Below are 20359 nucleotides of genomic sequence, written 5' to 3' on the forward strand. Positions count from 1 at the left end.
AAATGCAACAAAAATTCAACAAAAATTCAACAAAAATTCAACAAAAATTCAACAAAAATGTGACAAAAATTCAACAAAAATGTAACAAAAATGTGACAAAAATTCAACAAAAAAACAGTTTCCTCCACAGAGACTGTTTTCTCCAGGAAGTTCTAAGCACAAACTAACTCATATTGCTTGTTTGTTGGAGGAGAGAGCCACGCCCCCAGCCGCTGACATCACTGCTGCTCGTTTCTTGGTCCAGCTTTTTATCGGTTCCCGACCGGCACCAGATTTTGGAACCAAGAGCCAGCGTTTTTTCAGTGGAAAACGAAAGAACCGGTTCTGAAGCTGGAACTGGCCCAGAACCAGCACCGGCACCGGCCTGGTGGAGACGGGCTCTGTGAGGTTTGGTTTAAAGACGTCCGGCATGGGAGGTGGGGCTCATCCCTTTAAGACTTTCTAAACAAGGCAGGGAAAAAGTCTCTCAGCAGTAGAAGAAGAAACAACCAAAGTAAACAGGAAATGTACAAACTGCATGAATGAAGGAAAATGCCAGAGTATGATCAGAAAACAACATTATAACCTGATTAAAAGCTTGTTTTCACACATATGTCCCATTGCAGTTAAACACAGGCCAATGATGGGAGAAAAGCTGATAAATATATATATATGTAGTTTATTCTGAAGTGGGTGAGTGCGCCCATGTTTAATTCATAAAGAAATCCTTCATGCACGGACACAAAGACCACCCACTCTACAGGCCGTTCGACAGAGGACAGCTTCATCACTCGTCCCACTGCATTTGCAAGTATTTGTACTGCATTAGAGCCGCCCACAGAATCCACTTGTACGTCATTAACGGAGCCCGAGTGTCCCAGAACAAAATGCTCTCTGTCTGAAGAGGCGACAGTAATGCTGGGCGCTCCGATCGGGAAACAGGTTTGGAGAAGTCGACTTTGCCACGAGGGACAAAAAACAAAACAGAAAAAACAACCAAGCTCGAGGAAAGGAGATCCCGCAGACAGAAGGACATGTCGCTGTTCAGGTTCCTGTTTGAAATTATAAACAAACATGTGGAGGAAAGAAAGCAGTTAAGAACCAAGTAATCATTCAGAGAAAAATGTAAAAATACTTTAAACTACTGCTGTTTTAAGGCACTGGCTTTCAACTTTGAAGGCACCTGAAATCGCAGAGCTCTTTCCGGTCAGAGGGTCAAGTCATAAGAGCTGTTAAATTATTAAATTAAATGGTAAGAAACATTTCATGCGAGTGCGAAAGTTGTGTAAATGGTGCTTGCAAACACATCCCTGTGAAGAATCGGGAAGTTAAGAAAGCCTGAGGAAAGTTAGAAATATATTTTGACCAGAGCCGTGGGAAGATGTTTTAGTTAGGGGGCGCTGAGGGACAAAATTTACCCCCAAAATACTTTTTCTGTGCATAAATCCTATTTATTAACCTCTTAACTCCCGCCTGAACTGAGAGCGTTTTCTCCAGTTCAGCTTTACCCAAATCCTGTAGGCCAGTGTAACGCCTCATTTGAAAGACCTACAAAACTAAACTGATCTTTTTCCTCACGTTCCATCACTTTTTTTGTTGGGCAGTCGACTCATTTTAGTCAAATTTTCATGACTTTTTTGTCACTTTTTCTCAATTTTTCGTCAATTTTTTCTCACTTTTTTGTCAAATTTTGGTCATTTTTTGTCACTTTTTCGTCAAATTATTCACATTTTTGGGTCAAATTCTTATCACTTTTTTGTCAATTTTTTCTCATTTTTTTCTCATTTTTTTCTCAATTTTTTCTCACTTTTTCGTCAAATTTTGGTCATTTTTTGTACATTTTTTGTCACTTTTTCGTCAATGTTTTCTCACTTTTTTCACATTTTCCTCATTGTTTTCGTCTCAGTTTTGTTGCTATTTTCTCACCTTTTTTCCAGAAGCTTTTGGATTGGGGTAAAGCTGGAGAAAATGTGCTCGGTTCAGGTGGGAGTTAAGAGGTTGATATTGCCTGCAGTTCACACACTATCCACCAGGGGGTGCTACAGCGCCCTCAGCACCCTGGGTTCCCACGGCTTTGATTTTGACCACAACTAACAACTTAAAATGAACCAAGCCTGAAACCAAGTGCATTTTCTCCGGTTCAGCTTTACCCAAATCTAAAATGTTCCGGCCTATACGTTTGTTAAGCGGTGACGTCACAGCTCTACTTCCTGGTTCACAGATGTGCGAGAAACTACAAAAAAAACTCTTTAATATCACAATTAATTTTTCTGAAACTCAACAGAGAGTTACTGAACAGACGTATTTATCAGACCCAGTAGCCAAACATGCTGAACCTGCTGCTGTAAAAGTAATATTTCCCAAAATCGCTACATCCGGGTTAGCGGAGAAAAATGGTAACGGCGCAGCAGCTACGCTAACCCCTGAAGTAGTAAATATTACTTTTTTAGCAGTAGGTTCAGCATTTTTGGCTAGTAAGTCTGAGAAATAAGTAGGTTCAGTAACTCTCTGTTGAGTTTCAGAAGTATTCATGTTTGTTTTTAACAGTTTTTTATGGTGTTTTTCTCGCATATTTGCCGGGCTGCTAGTACCCGGAAGCGGAAGTCGTGGCGTCACTCTTATCAAACGTATAACGCCTCATTTGAAAGCTAAGACCTACAAAACTCATCTCATAGATCATTTTCATCGTGTTGTTTCTGCGTTGTCGTCACGTTTTTTTTTTGGTTCCATTGCTTTTTTGTGTGTTTTCATCACATTTTTGCCACATTTTCATCACCTTTTCGTTGCTATTTTGACAGTTTTTCAAGAAGCTTTTGGATTTGGGAAGAGCTTGGTCGCTTCTAACTTCACCCCCATTGGCCCCATAGAGGAGAGCAGGAGAGGCTAAAAGCTAACAACATCTCAAGACACTTCGCCCACCTTGCCTCCAGTGCCTGTGTATTCTGAGAGAGTGAATGGGTGACTGGATCCTTGCCGTAAAGCGCTTTGGGATAAGATATAAAAGCGCTTTATAAAGTTGAGAACATTTACTTAAAGGGATATTTCAGGATGTTTGACATAGGGCCTCATTTCTTAGTTAGTTTCTTAGAGTGTTGCTGATTTCTGGAGATATTTGTTTTTCGTAGTTCATGCAGTTCTTATATTTGAAGAATTTCGTGGCGCTAGGCTAATGCAAGGCTAGTGCATGTCTATGGTATCAGCTAGCCTGCATTAGAAACAGTGTTACAGCTGAGTTTTTATGGCGTCAGACAGTGTTCATTTTGACAACATATTTTAATTTAGTTTTAGTTTTTTGACGAAAATATCTTCAATTTTAGTCTAGTTTTAGTCGACTAAAATTGCATGTCAATTTAGTCGACTAAATTTAAGACTAATTGAGTGGACTTTGCATTGATAATATTGATTCTAATCATGTTTAATGTTGTTCCTCTGCTTCATGTTTCTGCTCCACATGAACAAAGCTCAGAGCTGATCCTTTAAACATGATCTGAGGCTCTTTCAGACGCTCAATACAAGTTTGGATGATTTTAGTCTCTCCTTTTCATCTTTATTTAGTCTGATTTTAGTCGACTCAAATATCTGGACATTTTAGTCACAGTTTTAGTCTCATGAGAAACTTTTAATTTAGTTTTAGTCTAATTTTAGTCACAAAAATATCACTTTGACTAAAATTAAGACTAAATGGTTAGTCTCAGTGTTAATTTCGTCGACTAAAATATTTAAATGTCTGTGTCCATAGAGTCATTTTAACCATTTTGCATTTAAAATAACTTATATTTGAGCAGCATCAGCTTCCTGGTTGTATAAGTTACGCGGCGGCGGAGTGATCTGCTAGAAAATAGTCCCTCAAAATGTGATCATTCATGTGATGCAGGTCAGTTATATTCCAAACATGACTCTATGGACACAGACATGTATATGGTGAGTCTGGTGTTATCAGTGATTTGCCTCAGGTGCTCTGTGGAGCGACTCACACTGTTTTTAATGCAGGCTAGCTGATACCATAGACATGCACTAGCCTTGCACTAGCCTAGCACCACGAAACTCTTCAAACATAAGAACTGCATGAATTACAAAAAAATATATATATCCAGAAATCAGCAACACTCTGGATAACGAGGAAATGAGGCCCTATGTCAAACATCCTGAAATATCCCTTTAAGTAAATCTTTTCCTCCCGTCTGTCCTGATTTACTCAAGGTCACTTCAGACTCCGGTGGGACAAGCTCTGTATTCCAGTAATTATCAACCGATTTGACCACTTTCACGATCGCAACAACAGATACGGTTTCTTAAGAGGAAAAAAAACTCTGTCTGTGTGACTTTCACCGAGAGAGACAGGGTTTGTTTGTTTGGTAAACAGACGCTTATGCAGGTCTGTGTAAACGGCCCAGTCAGCACAAAAACATGACGTAACGTGTGTTTATCTTTGTCCACACGCTTATTACCGGGATCAACGTTTGGCCTCGACACGGCAGGTAGAACTAGTTATTACCTCATGACCTGTTTACATTCTCTTCCTCATTTAGACACTTTTCCTGATCGGACCGAGTTTGCTTTGCTTGTTTGAGGACATTTCAGACCAGTTCTAGGGTAAATCTCGCTTGAAATAAGAAAGTAAAATCACCAATGAGATAAGACCAAGTTTCTTTCCCCATTGGCAAAGAAAACGACCTGAAATAAGGACGAAATGTATCGAAACGAGTCAGAAACATCTCAGAACAAGTGAAATAATCTGGGACAAATGTGCAACAACTTCTTAATCAGTCAAAACAACTAAAATATGGATTATTGTGCTCAAATTGAGATGTTTATACTGATCTAGTTAAATACTTTTTTGGGGGAACATTTCTCTCCTTATTGTGAGAGTCTCTGTCCCGGAGATATTGTGTCCTGTGTATATTTGTATCAGCCCTCGATGTTTGTGTATAGACGGAAGCTGATGGGGCGTGAGGGAACACAAAACAAGCACTGTGTGTCTCTATGTGGGACAAGGCCACGGGTCGGCTTCCCTCACGGCTCCGATACGACTCTGCCATTTTGACTTTTAGTATTTTTAGATAATAATTTAAAGGAACAGGCCCCCGTTTTTCCACACTGAGATATGTTCTTACCTGAGCTGTGACGAGTTGAAAGGGACTTTTTTGTTGGTCTTTCTGTTGCATTGTTGTCACATTTTTGCCACTTTTTAGTCACTTTTTAGATGTTTTTTTTTGTTGCACTTTCATCCTTGTTTTTGTCTAGTTTTATGTCTTTATTTTGATGCCTTTCGATTTGGGAAATGCTTTGCCAGATTCAGCTTGTTTCCATCTGCAGTCCCCGAGCAGGTGAGTAAAAACACAATCATGTACAATATAAATTTGTTTAACCACTGAAATACAAACATTCAGTCCAATCATGTTAGAATTACGACAATAAAACATCACTAAATGTCAGAATTACAAACCTTATTTATGGCCACGTTTTCTTTGGGTCTGACAGAGTTCAGTAGAGTCACAGCTGCAGACGTGACCGCCCAGATCAAGGCCATGGGAACCCAGGGTGCTGAGGGCGCTGCAGCACCCCCTGGTGGGTACTTTGTGAACTGCAGGCAATATTAACCCCTTAACTCCCACCTGAACCGAGCACATTTTCTCCAGTTTGGCTTTACCCCAAATCCAAAAGCTTCTGGAAAAAAGGTGTGAAAATAGCAACAAAACTGAGACGAAAACAAGGATGGAAATGTGAAAAAAGTGAGAAAACATTGACGAAAAAATGACAACAAATTTACAAAAAATGGACCAAAATTTGACAAAAAAAGGACAAAAAATTGAGAAAAAAATTCGAATAATTTGACGAAAAAGTGAGAAAAATTTGACGAAAAATTTCAAAAAAAAGGATGAAAAAGTGATAAGAATTTGACCAAAAAATGTGAGTAATTTGACAAAAAAGTGACAAAAAATTTACAAAAAAATGACCAAAAATGTACAAAAATTTGACAAAAAAGTTAGAAAAATCTGTTGTGAGGAAAAAGATCCATTTAGTTTTGTAGGTCTTTCAAATGAGGCGTCACACTGGCCTACAGGATTTGGGTAAAGCTGAACTGGAGAAAACGCTCTCGGTTCAGGCGGGAGTTAAGAGGTTAATACATAGGATTTATGCACAGAAAAAGTATTTTGGGGGTACATTTTGTCCCTCAGCGCCCCCTAACTAAAACATCCTCCCACGGCTCTGGCCCAGGTGTGTCCAGATGTGTGGTTAATGTGTGATTGTATCAGCCTGAGCTCTGCAGTGCCCTGTTCACCTCCGCTGGAAAAGTTCCTCATTATTACTATTGTTTTACTGCAGCTGTGAGTCTTTTCCTTCCTCCGTTTCCACAGAGACTCAGTGAAAGCATCACATCTTTGTGTTAAAGGAGCAGAGTCTGGTCTGTGGAAAACACAGGAACCCGGCCAGTGCTGCCATCGTGTGGAGAACTGGGGAAGTGGAGGCGTAACGAGAGACAGGCTGGCAGCTCCATTCAGAAAATCTTTATCTGGGTGAGCAACAGTGAACTGGACACACAGCAGTTTGACACCGGATGCCCTTCCTGTCACAATCATCGACTGTAGGACAAAGTGGAGCGATGTCTTACCCATTAGTGGTGATGCGCAGGTTGACAGTCACCGGAGTCATCCAAAAATATGACACAAACGGCATTGCATCATAGAAGGGGGCGTGGCTTCGCTGAGGGGGAAAATAGAATCTTTCGGGAAACACAATTTTTCACTCTTTTTAGCCATTTTCTGGTGGAATATGAACCTGTTTATCACAAACAAATAAAGTCACGTCTAATGGATGTGTATTCACAGCAGGGGGTTCGCCCTGTCGGTGCTTATTTTCCCGATAATGTTCTATACGTTATCCCTTACGTAGTACTAGTCTGGTACAAAAAAAATGCTGGTCAGGAAGCAGGTCGGGTACAATGTTTTTTTTGAAAACGTCAGTCTGGCCATGGATTGTTTATACACTGACTCGTGCATCACTGGTGCCTGTCTGGTCTTTGGAGTAAAGTGAAGATATTACTGCGTGGACGTCGAAGTGCTCCTAAAGTGTTATTACGCCTTACAATATAGTTCCCCTTTTAATCCACTTAGAAAATCAACATGTTTAACTTTGTGCAACTATACTTGGATCGTGTAACTACTCACCGAACCGTATTTAAACAGAGGAATAGACCCTTTAACTGCTGACATCATCAGTGACATCATCTGACATCATCAGTGACATCATCAGTGACATCATCTGTGACATCATCAGTGACATCATCAGTGACATCATCAGTGACATCATCAGTGACATCATCAGTGACATCATCTGTGACATCATCAGTGACATCATCAGTGACATCATCTGTGACATCATCAGTGACATCATCAGTGACATCATCAGTGACATCATCTGTGACATCATCTGTGACATCATCAGTGACATCATCAGTGACATCATCAGTGACATCATCAGTGACATCATCAGTGACATCATCAGTGACATCATCTGTGACATCATCAGTGACATCATCAGTGACATCATCAGTGACATCATCAGTGACATCATCAGTGACATCATCTGTGACATCATCAGTGACATCATCAGTGACATCATCAGTGACATCATCTGTGACATCATCAGTGACATCATCAGTGACATCATCAGTGACATCATCAGTGACATCATCTGTGACATCATCAGACATCATCAGTGACATCATCTGTGACATCATCAGTGACATCATCAGTGACATCATCAGTGACATCATCAGTGACATCATCAGTGACATCATCAGACATCATCAGTGACATCATCAGTGACATCATCAGTGACATCATCAGTGACATCATCAGTGACATCATCAGTGACATCATCAGTGACATCATCAGTGACATCATCTGGAGGCAGGAAGTGATCAAGAGAAACAAGATTAGACTAAAACTAGTGATTACAAGTGTAAAACTACAACTTGTGGCTTAAGGTTCCAGACCGAGAGGAACGACATTTGAGACGATAAAATAAGGTTTATCTGATATTTTCAAAAACAGTTAAACATTTGTTTATTGTTACCATGGCAACGGCTCCAATAGACACAGACGGCGTCTCAGGAATCGCCCATATATGGTCATGTTTGAAAACGGTTAAAGGGGAAAACAATTTGGAGAAAAATCTAAACTTTCTCTAATTATTCAAAAACTACTTTAACAAACGCTGAATTATGAATATAGTTTCTACTAAATAAAGATACAAAGACATGGGGAGGAGCAAAGTGGTTCAACAGCCCATAAATACATGAATAACGGAGAATGCTAACCTGATGCTACATGTTAGCATCGGGCTAATGCTAACGGTTAGCTAGCGCTAGCTACGACTGCCATTTTTTTTTACTTCTACTGAACAATCTGCTGTGAGAAAAAATCCATATGGGCCCGATTTACACTGGACTTTATTTATGTGATAAATAAGTTCATATTCCACCAGAAAATGGCTTAAAAGAAGGAAAATTGTGTTTCTCTAAAAATTCTATTTTCCCCCTCGGCGAAGCCACGCCCCCTTCTATGCAAGATGCGTCTGGATCTATGGGAATCTCACTTCCTGCCTCCAGCTAAGCCCCAAATGTTTACAAACAATTAAAGGGTCTGTTGTCTTGGTCACCCCCGTTTCGCCCCACAGAGGAGGAGAGGCTAAATGCTAACAACATCTTTGAGCGTAAAGACCAGACAGTTACACATCAACTCGTCTCAGCTCAGGTAAGAACATATCTCAGTACAGGGCTTCAAAAAGAAGGTCATAAACTAAACATTCTCTTTCACTTTAACAGTGTGAGGGAAGTAACTGCTACAATTCTACATCATGGAGCAGTTTTAGAAGCAGCTTCACAAACCAGAGTCCAGCCGTGCCGTCGTTTTTAAAACACCTTTTATTGAAGTTTTTACAAAGTATAGTTTCATTAAGAAGCTTGAACTCTCTATGCTTAGTGCAGAACACACCACTGAGGGCGGGGCCCGGGCGCGCTGACGCCAAAACCCAAAACCAAATCATGATTTTACAACTCCAGAGAACAAAAGAGAAAAAAACACATGGACAATGCAATGAGTTCACTGCTGTGAGAGGAACTGTGGGCGAAACGGGACGAGGTTTTGTTCAGGACGACACTGGAGAGCCCGGATCATCCCATGGCAGGCGACTTCGCTGAGAGAAAGAAAGGCACAAGAGTCACGTGACTAAGATCCGTATAGCAAACAACAATAGTTTAGTTATGGTTGCGTTTGTCATTTTCTCTGAAATGGGGTTAACGGTGGTTCGGGGCGGTCGTCGAACAACTGAATCTCACGACTGTTGGTTTGTGAACGGCTGTTCCGGGATTATAGATACAGACGCGTCTCTGGAATCGCCCATATATGGTCATGTTTGAAAACAGTTAAGGGGAAAACAATTTAGAAAAAATGAAAATTATCTCTAATTATTCAAAAACTTCTTTAACAAATGCTGAATTATGAATATAGTTTCTACTAAATAAAGATACAAAGACATGGGGAGGAGCAAAGTGGTTCAACAGCCCATAAATACATGAATAACGGAGAATGCTAACATGATGCTACATGTTAGCATCGGGCTAATGCTAACGGTTAGCTAGCGCGAGCTACAACTGCCGTTTTTTCACTTCTACTGAACAATCTGCTGTGAGAAAATATCCATATGGGCCCGATTTACACCTGACTTTATTTAGGTGATAAATAAGTTCATATTCCACCAGAAAATGGCTAAAAAGAGGGAAAATTGAGATTCTATTTTCCCCCTCGGCGAAGCCACGCCCCCTTCTATGACGAGACGCCGTCTGTGTCTATCGATGGTTTTTACTATATTAAGTGAAGTATTTTTCCCACAGAGCTTCAAAAGGACTGTGTGGCTCAGTGTAGTTCATCGTATCCATTGTTTTTGTAATTCAGGCACAATTACGACTTTACAGACGACATCGTGTCATACGAGGGGAAAGGCCTCGCGAGGGAGGAGGAAGTACGTTTTGGGAAACACCATTTTTCACTCTTTTTAGCCGTTTTTCCGGCCGACTGTAAACTTATTCATCACATACAAATAAAGTCAAGTCAAAATCGGGCCCATATGGATGTTTAATCACAGCAGATTCTTCAATAGAAGCGAAAAACCGTCAGTTGTAGCTAGTGTTAGCATGAAGCTAACACGGAGCATTATGTTAGCGCCCGTTTTTAAAGTATTAATGGGCTGCTGAACTTTGCTCCTCTCTGTGCCTTTGTATCTTTACTTAGTTCGTTAGTTTAGCTTGTTACAGCAGAACCAATGCCCCTGGAGGCCATAAGCGCCGCTGCAGGTGTCGAATGTTACGGTTCTTTTACTCATTAATTGTCCGTGAGAGTAAATCCTACGCTGACGGGAAAGACAAAGGGACAGAGGGATATTGTTCATCCAGTTACACAATGGAGATCATTTTGTTCACTCAAACTTGGCTGTAAATACTGTTTAAGTGGCGCTAGCCCACAGTTAGCTTTGCCTTTGTGATTCCATTAGTGTGTATTGGGGCCTCCGGGTCGAGTAGGAAAAGCTGTAATTGTCGTTTTCTGGCCAGAGACACCAGGGGGCGATGAAAGACCCCCCAATCATCCCATTAACACTTGTATTACCCCCACAGGGAAGGATTTATTAAGGTAAACACGTTACTTAGTGCTGCCTCTGAGTAGTTTAGGAGAACATTTTGATTGTTCTCTTATTTGTTTTCCCTCACTGACCGCTTCAAACACAACCATACATGGGCGATTCCAGAGAAACCGCCTGTACAGACACAGACGGCATCTCTGGAATCGCCCATGTATGGTCGTGTTTGAAAACAGTTAAGGGGGAAAACAATTTGGAGAAAAATCTAAACTTTCTCTAATTATTCAAAAACTACTTTAACAAACGCTGAATTATGAATATAGTTTCTACTAAATAAAGATACAAAGACATGGAGAGGAGCAAAGTGGTTCAACAGCCCATAAATACATGAATAACAGAGAATGCTAACTTGATGCTACATGTTAGCATCGGGATAACGCTATCGGTTAGCTAGCGCTAGCAACAACTGCCGTTTTTTCACTTCTACTGAACAATCTGCTGTGAGAAAATATCCATATGGGCCCGATTTACACTGGACTTTATTTTTTTGTGGTAAATAAGTTCATATTCCACCAGAAAATGGCTTAAAACAGTGAAAAGATTCTATTTTCCCCCTCGCCGAAGCCACGCCCCCTTCTATGACGAGATGCCGCCTGTATCTTTTCCACGTGTTGCTTTATTCGACACAGTTACAGAGTTTTCTCACAATTTCTTTCCTTTTTTTTCTGAGTCAAAAACCTGCCATGGGAATCATTCAGGCCCGGGTTGATTCATGTTTTTATTAAAGTCTCGGAGTCAAAGCGGCTCCTGCGAAAACGACAGCGCGTGAAACGTTATTGCATTGACCCAAAAACTGAACTAAAGCAAAGTGGCTCAAATGAACATTCACAGCTTCAACCAAAACCTGCCTATACCAGTATGTTAATGAGAAATGGAAAATGTAAGGAAAAGAGTACAAGCAAAAACATAAAACATTTTCATAATAATACTTCTTTTTTGTGTTTGTTTAATGAAAGGCCCGTCCCAACAGAATGTACAAGTACCAGGTTTGACAAGAATAAAACACGGGGACAGAAACACACGGCGACACGGCCAAGTGAAGTAAAGTCATTCAGATTTATTCACTGAGTAGTTTTGACTAGTACTTTTATCACCCTGTTTCAGTGTTTCATTTCAGTCCAACAAGTCGGTCATGAGCCAAAAGTCACAGTTGATGAATTGTTATGGGTTTTATTGTCATCACTTAAAGCTTAGGATGTGCGACTTTTTGACTGTGTGATTATTTGGCCTTTAAAGGAGCATTTGGCAACTTTTTATGTGGGAAAAAAAAGTTGATATTTGTGTGTATTTGACCTTGTAGTGACCAGGCCAGTGTTAACTTTGTCTTAAATATTTAGTCTTAATTTTAGTCAAAGTGATATTTTTGTGACTAAAATTGGACTAAAACTAAATTAAAAGTTTCTCATGAGACTAAAACTGTGACTAAAATGTCCAGATATTTGAGTCGACTAAAATCAGACTAAATAAAAATGAAAAGGAGAGACTAAAATCATCCAAACTTGTATTGAGCGTCTGAAAGAGCCTCAGATCATGTAAATTCTCTGTTAAAGGATCAGCTCTGAGCTTTGTTCATGTGGAGCAGCTCCATGAAGCAGAGGAACAACATTAAATATGATTATAATCAATATTATCAATGCAAAGTCCACTCAATTAGTCTTAAATTTAGTCGACTAAAACTAGACTAAAATTGAAAAGATTTTTTCAACCAAATCTCGACTAAAACTAAATTAAAATATGTTAAATTAACACTGATTTCTTGAAAGTCGATCCAATGGGCGGAAACTGAAAATGACCCCGACTCATTATCTCTTTGGTGACTAGTCAAAACTACTCATTCAGAATTCTTGTTTTTGCAGAGTATTTCCGGTCCATAACATCGGCCTTGTTCATCCTTTAGCAGCTTTTCTTTGGATAAGGCATTTCTTAAAGGGACGGCGCCGCCGGCAACACGACCAAGACGAGGAAAGTTCTTTTTTTTTTAAAAGGTGGCGACAATGTGAAAACTGACTGAGGTAATTTGACGGCGAACGATCGGAAAGATTACAGTAAATGTGCCTTCGCTCTCTCCAAACGGATGATCTCAGATGAAGGGAAGAGGCCATTATGCATGAAGTCACCAGAGAACTAACGATGCTGTAGACGTGGTGCAAACTCAGAGCCGTGGGAGGATGTTTTAGTTAGGGGGCGCTGAGGGACAAAATGTACCCCCACTTTTTCTGTGATAAATCCTATTGATTAACCTCTTAACTCCCGCCTGAACTGAGAGGATTTTCTCCAGTTCAGCTTTACCCAAATCCTGTAGGCCAGTGTGAAAGACCTACAAAACTAAATGGATCTTTTTCCTCACGTCAGATTTTTTTTTCCATCACTTTTTTTGTTGGGCAGTCGTCTCATTTTTGTCGAATTTTCGTGACTTTTTTGTCACTTTTTCGTCCTTTTTTCTCCATTTTTTGTCATTTTTTCCCTCCATTTTTTGTCAATTTTTGTCACTTTTTTGTCCATTTTTTCCTCAATTTTTCATCCAATTTTTCTCACTTTTTTGTAATTTTTTTGTCACTTTTTGTCCATTTTTTCCTCAATTTTTCATCAAATTTTTCTCACTTTTTTTGTATTTTTTTTGTCATTTTTTGTCAAATTTTCGTGACTTTTTTGTCACTTTTCCGTCCAATTTTTCTCACTTTTTTGTCAAATTTTTGTCAATTTTTGTGAGTTTTTTGTCACTTTTTCGTCCTTTTTTCTCCATTTTTTGTCATTTTTTTGTCAATTTTTGTCACTTTTTTGTCAAATTTTTGTCATGTTTCGTGACTTTTTTGTCACTTTTTCGTCAAATTATTCGCATTTTTTTGGTCAAATGCTTATCACTTTTTCAGCCATTTTCCCCCAATTTTTTGTAAATTTTTTGTCATTTTTTGTAATTTTTTTCTCACTTTTTCGTCAATGTTTTCTCACTTTTTTCACATTTTCATCCTTGTTTTTGTCTCAGTTTTGTCGCTATTTTCTCACCTTTTTTCCAGAAGCTTTTGGATTGGGGTAAAGCCAAACTGGAGAAAATGTGCTCGGTTCAGGCGGGAGTTAAGGGGTTAATATTGCCTGCAGTTCACAAACTATCCACCAGGGGGTGCTGAGGGCGCTGCAGGGTTCCCACGGCCTTGTGCAAACTCAAGCTAATTTTAGACAATGATTTTATTGCAATTTTAGCAAGGTAAAAACGTTACTTAGTGCTGCTTTAACCCGAGAGTGCACTTCTTTCAAATTTGACGTTGCCGACCCCTGCGATCCAGGGCAAGGCTGACACTCCCGTCGTCTGTGACATCACCTGCATAACCCTCAGTAGTCCTGCCCTAACCCTCTGAAGTACAGAGCGGTCCAAGCTTCATATACAATCGAAAACGACCCCCCCATTGGCAAAAGTTAAAAACAAAATCCCTCATCTCGAAGATAAAACCTCCTTCAGGGATTAGTATTATTGGATTCGATGGCAGCTCGGTCAGATTTGTGCGGATACGGATCGCTGGGGTTTCAAAACAAAACTCGGATAGCCATAAACGTCCGGCGCGGGGGAAGAAGAAGAAGAAGAAGAAGAAGAAGAAGCAGCGACAGGAAGGAGGCAAGGCACTATCAGTCCCCCGTGTGCACCGGGATCTGGACGCAACAGGGCGGACAGAGCAAAAAAAAACAAAAAAAAGAAAAGACATCTCTTCAAGTACAACAAAATGGACGCCGTTGGTTTGTACATTCACATTCATCGAACATAACCAGGACAGAGGCAAAGGGGGGGTTATTAAAGTGTCTGTGTATAAGTACTGTCATAGCTAGCTTTACTTTAACATCTGAAAAACAGCCACTCTGTTAGCGCCCGTTTGAGGCCGTTTCAACTTCCAGACAAAGGATTTCACATTTTCTTCACCTGTTTTGAGATCATGAAGAAGAATCGTTAAAGGGATGTTTCAGGATGTTTGACATAGGGCCTCATTTCCTCGTTATCCAGAGTGTTGCTGATTTCTGGAGATTTTTGTTTTTGTAAGTCATGCAGTTCTTATGTTTGAAGAGTTTCGTGGCGCTAGGCTAGTGCATGTCTATGGTATCAGCTAGCCTGCATTAAAAACAGTGTGACCCGCTCCACAGAGCACCTGAGGCAAATCACTGATAACACCAGACTCACCATATACATGTCTGTGTCCATAGAGCAGAGCCGCTGAGGGACAAAATGTACCCCCAAAATACTTTTTCTGTGCATGAATCCTGTTTATTAACCTCTTAACTCCCGCCTGAACCGAGAGCATTTTCTCCAGTTCAGCTTTACCCAAATCCTGTAGGCCAGTGTAACGCCTCATTTGAAAGACCTACAAAACTAAATGGATCTTTTTCCTCACGTCAGATTTTTTTTCATCACTTTTTTTGTCGGGCAGTCGACTCTTTTTTGTCAAATGTTCGTGACTTTTTTGTCAATTTTTTGTCACTTTTTGTCATTTCTTTCTAAATTTTTTGTCACTTTTTCGTTTTTTCACTTTTTTTCATCCTTTTTTTCTCAATTTGGATGGAAAATCACGACGATGAAAACGTGACGAAAAATATTTTAAAATGTGACGAAAAATATAATGCGTGACAAAAAAATTTACAAAAAACATGACGACAAAAAAAGTGACATAAAATAAAGAAAACATGACGTAAAAAAAAACAAAAAAAGGTCATGAAAAACGTGACGACGAAAAACCAAAAAATGTGACGAAAAACACTGAATAAAAGTAATGAAAAACATTTTTTTTAAATGTGGGGAAAAAAGTGACGAAAAATATAATACGTGACAAAAAATGTGACATTTTTTCTCAATTTTTCGTCAAATTTTTCTCACTTTTTTGTCAAATTTTTCTAAATTTTTTGTCACTTTTTCATCAAATTATTCACATTTTTTTGTTAAATTCTTATCACTTTTTCGTCCATTTTTTCCTAATTTTTTTGTCAATTTTTTGTAAAATTTTCATCATTTTTTGTCACTTTCTCGTCAATGTTTTCTCACTTTTTCCACATTTTCATCCTTGTTTTCGTCTCAGTTTTGTTGCTATTTTCACACCTTTTTTCCAGAAGCTTTTAGATTGGGGTAAAGCTGGAGAAAATGTGCTCGGTTCAGGCGGGAGTTAAGGGGTTAATATTGCCTGCAGTTCACAAACTATCCACCATAGAGTAATTCTTGGACTATATTTTGAGGGACTATTTACTCGCAGATCACTCCGCCGCCGCGTAGCTTATACAACCATGAAGCTGATGCTGCTCAAATATAAGTTACTCTTATACTTGCCTCAGGTGCTCTGTGGAGCGGGTCACACTGTTTTTAATGCAGGCTAGCTGATACCATAGACATGCACTAGCCTTGCATTAGCCTAGCACCACGAAACTCTTCAAATATAAGAACCGCGTGAATTCCAAAAAAAAATATCTCCAGAAATCAGCAACACTCTGGATAACGAGGAAATGAGGCCCTGTGTCAAACATCCTGAAACATCCCTTTAAAGCCGTTAATGATTTTCTTTAAAAACATCCCGTTTCGACGATAGAATCTGAACTGGAAGCGAAAGGACCTCAAACGGTTTCATCCGCTCGCACCCTTTTAAGAGTTCCCCCCTGAAACGAACGCCGTCCATCAACAAACAACCCAGAAAAATCACAGTGATTCCACATCGAGCTCCGACGCGAGAGAAACAGGTCCATCCACAGAACACATCTGTTTTTGTTTCTTTTCTTTTTTAAATACAACTATATTCATCAACAACAGTAATAACACAATGTACACAGTAACCATTCCAACTCGTGTCGAAACCAGCCCCCCGGAAAAAAAAAAGAAGCGCTTCTCGGCCAAAAAAAAAACAAAACACAAAAGTAAAACGCCGCTAAAACACCTCGTGTATTTACAGCCGTCTGTGCTTTCTGTGTGGAGTCGGGCAGCGAAACCGAAGCCGCAAAATAAACAAAATGGAATCATAAAAGAAAAGACACAGACCACGTCCTCAAGGCCACTTGTTCACGCTGCAGCGAGAGCCTCCGACGGCCTCGGCTTATTGCTTTGGATGAGGCGACGCGGGGGTGGAGAGAGGGAGGAGCAAAGGGACGGGCTTCACCTAAAAAACTGTTACTACACCTTTATGAACCGTTCTCTGCCCCCGGACTGAGCTGCACCAGGGCCGGACTGGGACTGAAACACAGCCCTGGACTCTGGTCAGCCGGGCCCCGACAAATACATGTGTGAACCTCTGACCCCCCGCCTTAACCCGGAGTGTTTTCTCCTGTTCGGCTTTGCCCAAATCTAAAGGCTGCTTGACTGGAGAGCGACACCGTGAGGACTCATTTGAAAGCGAAAATCTAGAAAAGTGATGGGAAGTTTTCGTCACTTTTTTGTCATTTTTTTGTCACTTTTTTGTCACTTTTTTGTCACTTTTTCTTCAAATTTTTGTAATTTTTTTGTCAATTTTTTTATCAAATTTTGTCACTTTTTTGTCACTTTTTTGTCACTTTTTTGTCACTTTTTTGTCATTTTTTTGTCACTTTTTTGTCATTTTTTCTTCAAATTTTTGTAATTTTTTTGTCAAATTTTTATCAAATTTTGTCACTTTTTTGTCACTTTTTTGTCACTTTTTTGTCACTTTTTTGTCATTTTTTTGTCATTTTTTCTTCAAATTTTTGTAATTTTTTTGTTAAATTTTTATCAAATTTTGTCACTTTTTTGTCACTTTTTTGTCACTTTTTTGTCATTTTTTTGTCGTTTTTTCTTCAAATTTGTGTAATTTTTTTGTCAAATTTTTATCAAATTTTGTCATTTTTTTGTCATTTTTTTGTCATGTTTTCGTCACTTTTTCGTTGTGTTTTCGTCACTTTTCTGTCACTTTTTTGTTGCTTTTCCAGCGCATTTTTGGTTCTTGGAGGCTTTTCTTTTAACCCCTTAACTCCCGCCTGAACCGAGCACATTTTCTCCAGTTTGGCTTTACCCCAATCTAAAAGCTTCTGGAGAAAAAGGTGTGGAAATAGCGACAAAACTGAGACGGAAACAATGATGGAAATGTGACAAAAAAGTGACAAAAATGACAAAAAAGTGACAAAAATTTGATAAAAAATTGACCAAAAAATGACAAAAATTGGACGAAAAAGTGGAAAAAAAAAAGTGACAAAAATTTGATAAAAAATTGACCAAAAAATGACAAAAATTAGACGAAAAATGACAAAAAATGAGTTGAACACCCAACCAAAAAATGCTGGAAAAAAAAATCTGATGACGTGAGGAAAAAGATCCTCTTGGTTCAGGCGGGAGTTAAGAGGTTAAGCTTCTAGATTTGGGTAAAGCTCGGTTTCGCCCGGGGGTAAGGGTAAAGTGAGAGGCCCGACCGGTGGCCCGAGAGCCCCTGAACGCCACACCCAAGGCATTCCTATAAATCTACTTTACCAGATTCCTCTGAAATCAGGCAGAGCTGGGGTTTCCTGGAAAGCCCCGTGGCACAAACTGGGTTCACCACCGCCTGACTTTGCATCGAAACCAAAAACTTCCTTTGTGCCTTTGCTCATTTTGAACTCACATCATCTTTTCCCGCTTCCTCTGAGCTCCCTCGTCTCATCAGTGACGTACGATCCCTACGACTAATGACTGCAGCAGTGTTTCCCAGTCTTTTCTGTCGAGATTACGGCGCCAAAACCCTTTTACAAATGAAAAGGTGTTTCTATTCTCATGGCGGTTGGAGAAGCCATTGGCAGCCAGGTTTTGCCCGTTTACCCAGAGCCGTGGGAAGATGTTTTAGTTAGGGGGCGCTGAGGGACAAAATGTACCCCCAAAATACTTTTTCTGTGCATAAATCCTATTGATTAACCTCTTAACTCCCGCCTGAACCGAGAGCATTTTCTCCAGTTCAGCTTTACCCAAATCCTGTAGGCCAGTGTAACGCCTCATTTGAAAGACCTACAAAACTAAATGGATCTTTTTCCTCACGTCAGATGTTTTTTTTTCATCACTTTTTTTGTCGGGCAGTCGACTCATTTTTGTCAAATTTTCGTGACTTTTTTTGTCACTTTTTCGTCAAATTCTTGTCACTTTTTCATCAATTTTTCCCTCAATTTTTAGTCAAATTTTTATCACATTTTTGTCATTTTTTTGTCAAATTTTCGTGACTTTTTTGTCACTTTTTTCGTGACTTTTTCGTCCATTTTTTCTCCATTTTTCGTCAAATTTTTCTCACTTTTTTGTCAATGTTTTCTCACTTTTTTCACATTTTCATCCATGTTTTCGTCTGTTTTGTCAAATTTTCGTGACTTTATTGTTACTTTTTCGTCAAATTCTTCGCATTTTTTCGTCAATTTTTTGTCAAATTTTTCTCATTTTTTTGTCACTTTTTCGTCCATTTTTTCGTCAATGTTTTCTCACTTTTTCCACATTTTCATCCTTGTTTTCGTCTCAGTTTTGTCGCTATTTTCACACCTTTTTTCCAGAAGCTTTTGGATTGGGGTAAAGCCAAACTGGAGAAAATGTGCTCGGTTCAGGAGGGAGTTAAGGGGTTAATATTGCCTGCAGTTCACAAACTATCCACCAGGGGAGTGCTGCAGCGCCCTCAGCACCCTGGGTTCCCACGGCCTTGCGTTTACCCCAAGGCCAGCTGTGGCTATACACGTAGCTTACCACCACATAAAGAGAGGAGTGAGTGAGGACGGAAGGTACTGTTATCCCAAGACATTATTGGCTTTTGTTACTACTATAGGGAGTCACCGTTCAGTTCATGCATTTATTCAGCTTTACCCAAATCTAAAGGTTACAGCCCATAGATACAGACGGCATCTCGTCATAGAAGGGGGCGTGGCTTCACCGAGGGGGAAAATAGAATCTTCTTTTTAGCCATTTTCTGGTGGAATATGAACTTATTTATCACATAAATAAAGTCAGGTGTAACTCAGGCCCATATGGATATTTTCTCACAGCAGATTGTTCAGCAGAAGTGAAAAAATGGCAGTTGTAGCTAGCGCTAGCTAACCGTCAGCATTAGCCCGATGCTAACATGTAGCATCAAGTTAGCATTCTCTGTTATTCATGTATTTATGGGCTGTTGAACCACTTTGCTCCTCCCCATGTCTTTGTATCTTTGTTTAGTAGAAACTATATTCATAATTCAGCATTTGTTACAGTAGTTTTTGAATAATTAGAGAAAATTTAGATTGTTTTCCTCCTTAACTGTCTTCAAACATGACCATATATGGGCGATTCCATTTACAAAACCCTTTTTTTGAACAATTTTTAACTGCTTTTTTGTCACTTTCCTGCTACTCTTTTGTTGCTTTTTTGTCACGTTCTCATCGTTCTTTTGTGTTTTGTTTTCATCCTTATTTTCGTCAAATTTTTTGTCGCTACACTGAAAGAAATGGGAAAGGCTGTCTGTTAAATTGACTAAATTTTATTTTGCTGCGTCTACTCTATTGTAACATGTTCTGTGTTTCAGCACGTTAGTTTTGTGTTGAACCGACACAAAGGGCGATAAAATGTGCATACACCTTAGATAAGTGTCAGCTCAACATGAACAGTCCATGTTACAGTAACGCAATTCATTTTCCCGCCGAAGACTACAGAGGCGGGCTTTTGCAATGCATCATGGGAAGAAGACAGCGAAGACTGCGGTCTTGACAATCAGCAGCAGATAAAAATAGGAATAATAACCATCAA

Source organism: Gobius niger, assembly GCF_951799975.1.
Source record: "Gobius niger genome assembly, chromosome: 2".
NCBI classification, from domain to species: domain Eukaryota; kingdom Metazoa; phylum Chordata; class Actinopteri; order Gobiiformes; family Gobiidae; genus Gobius; species Gobius niger.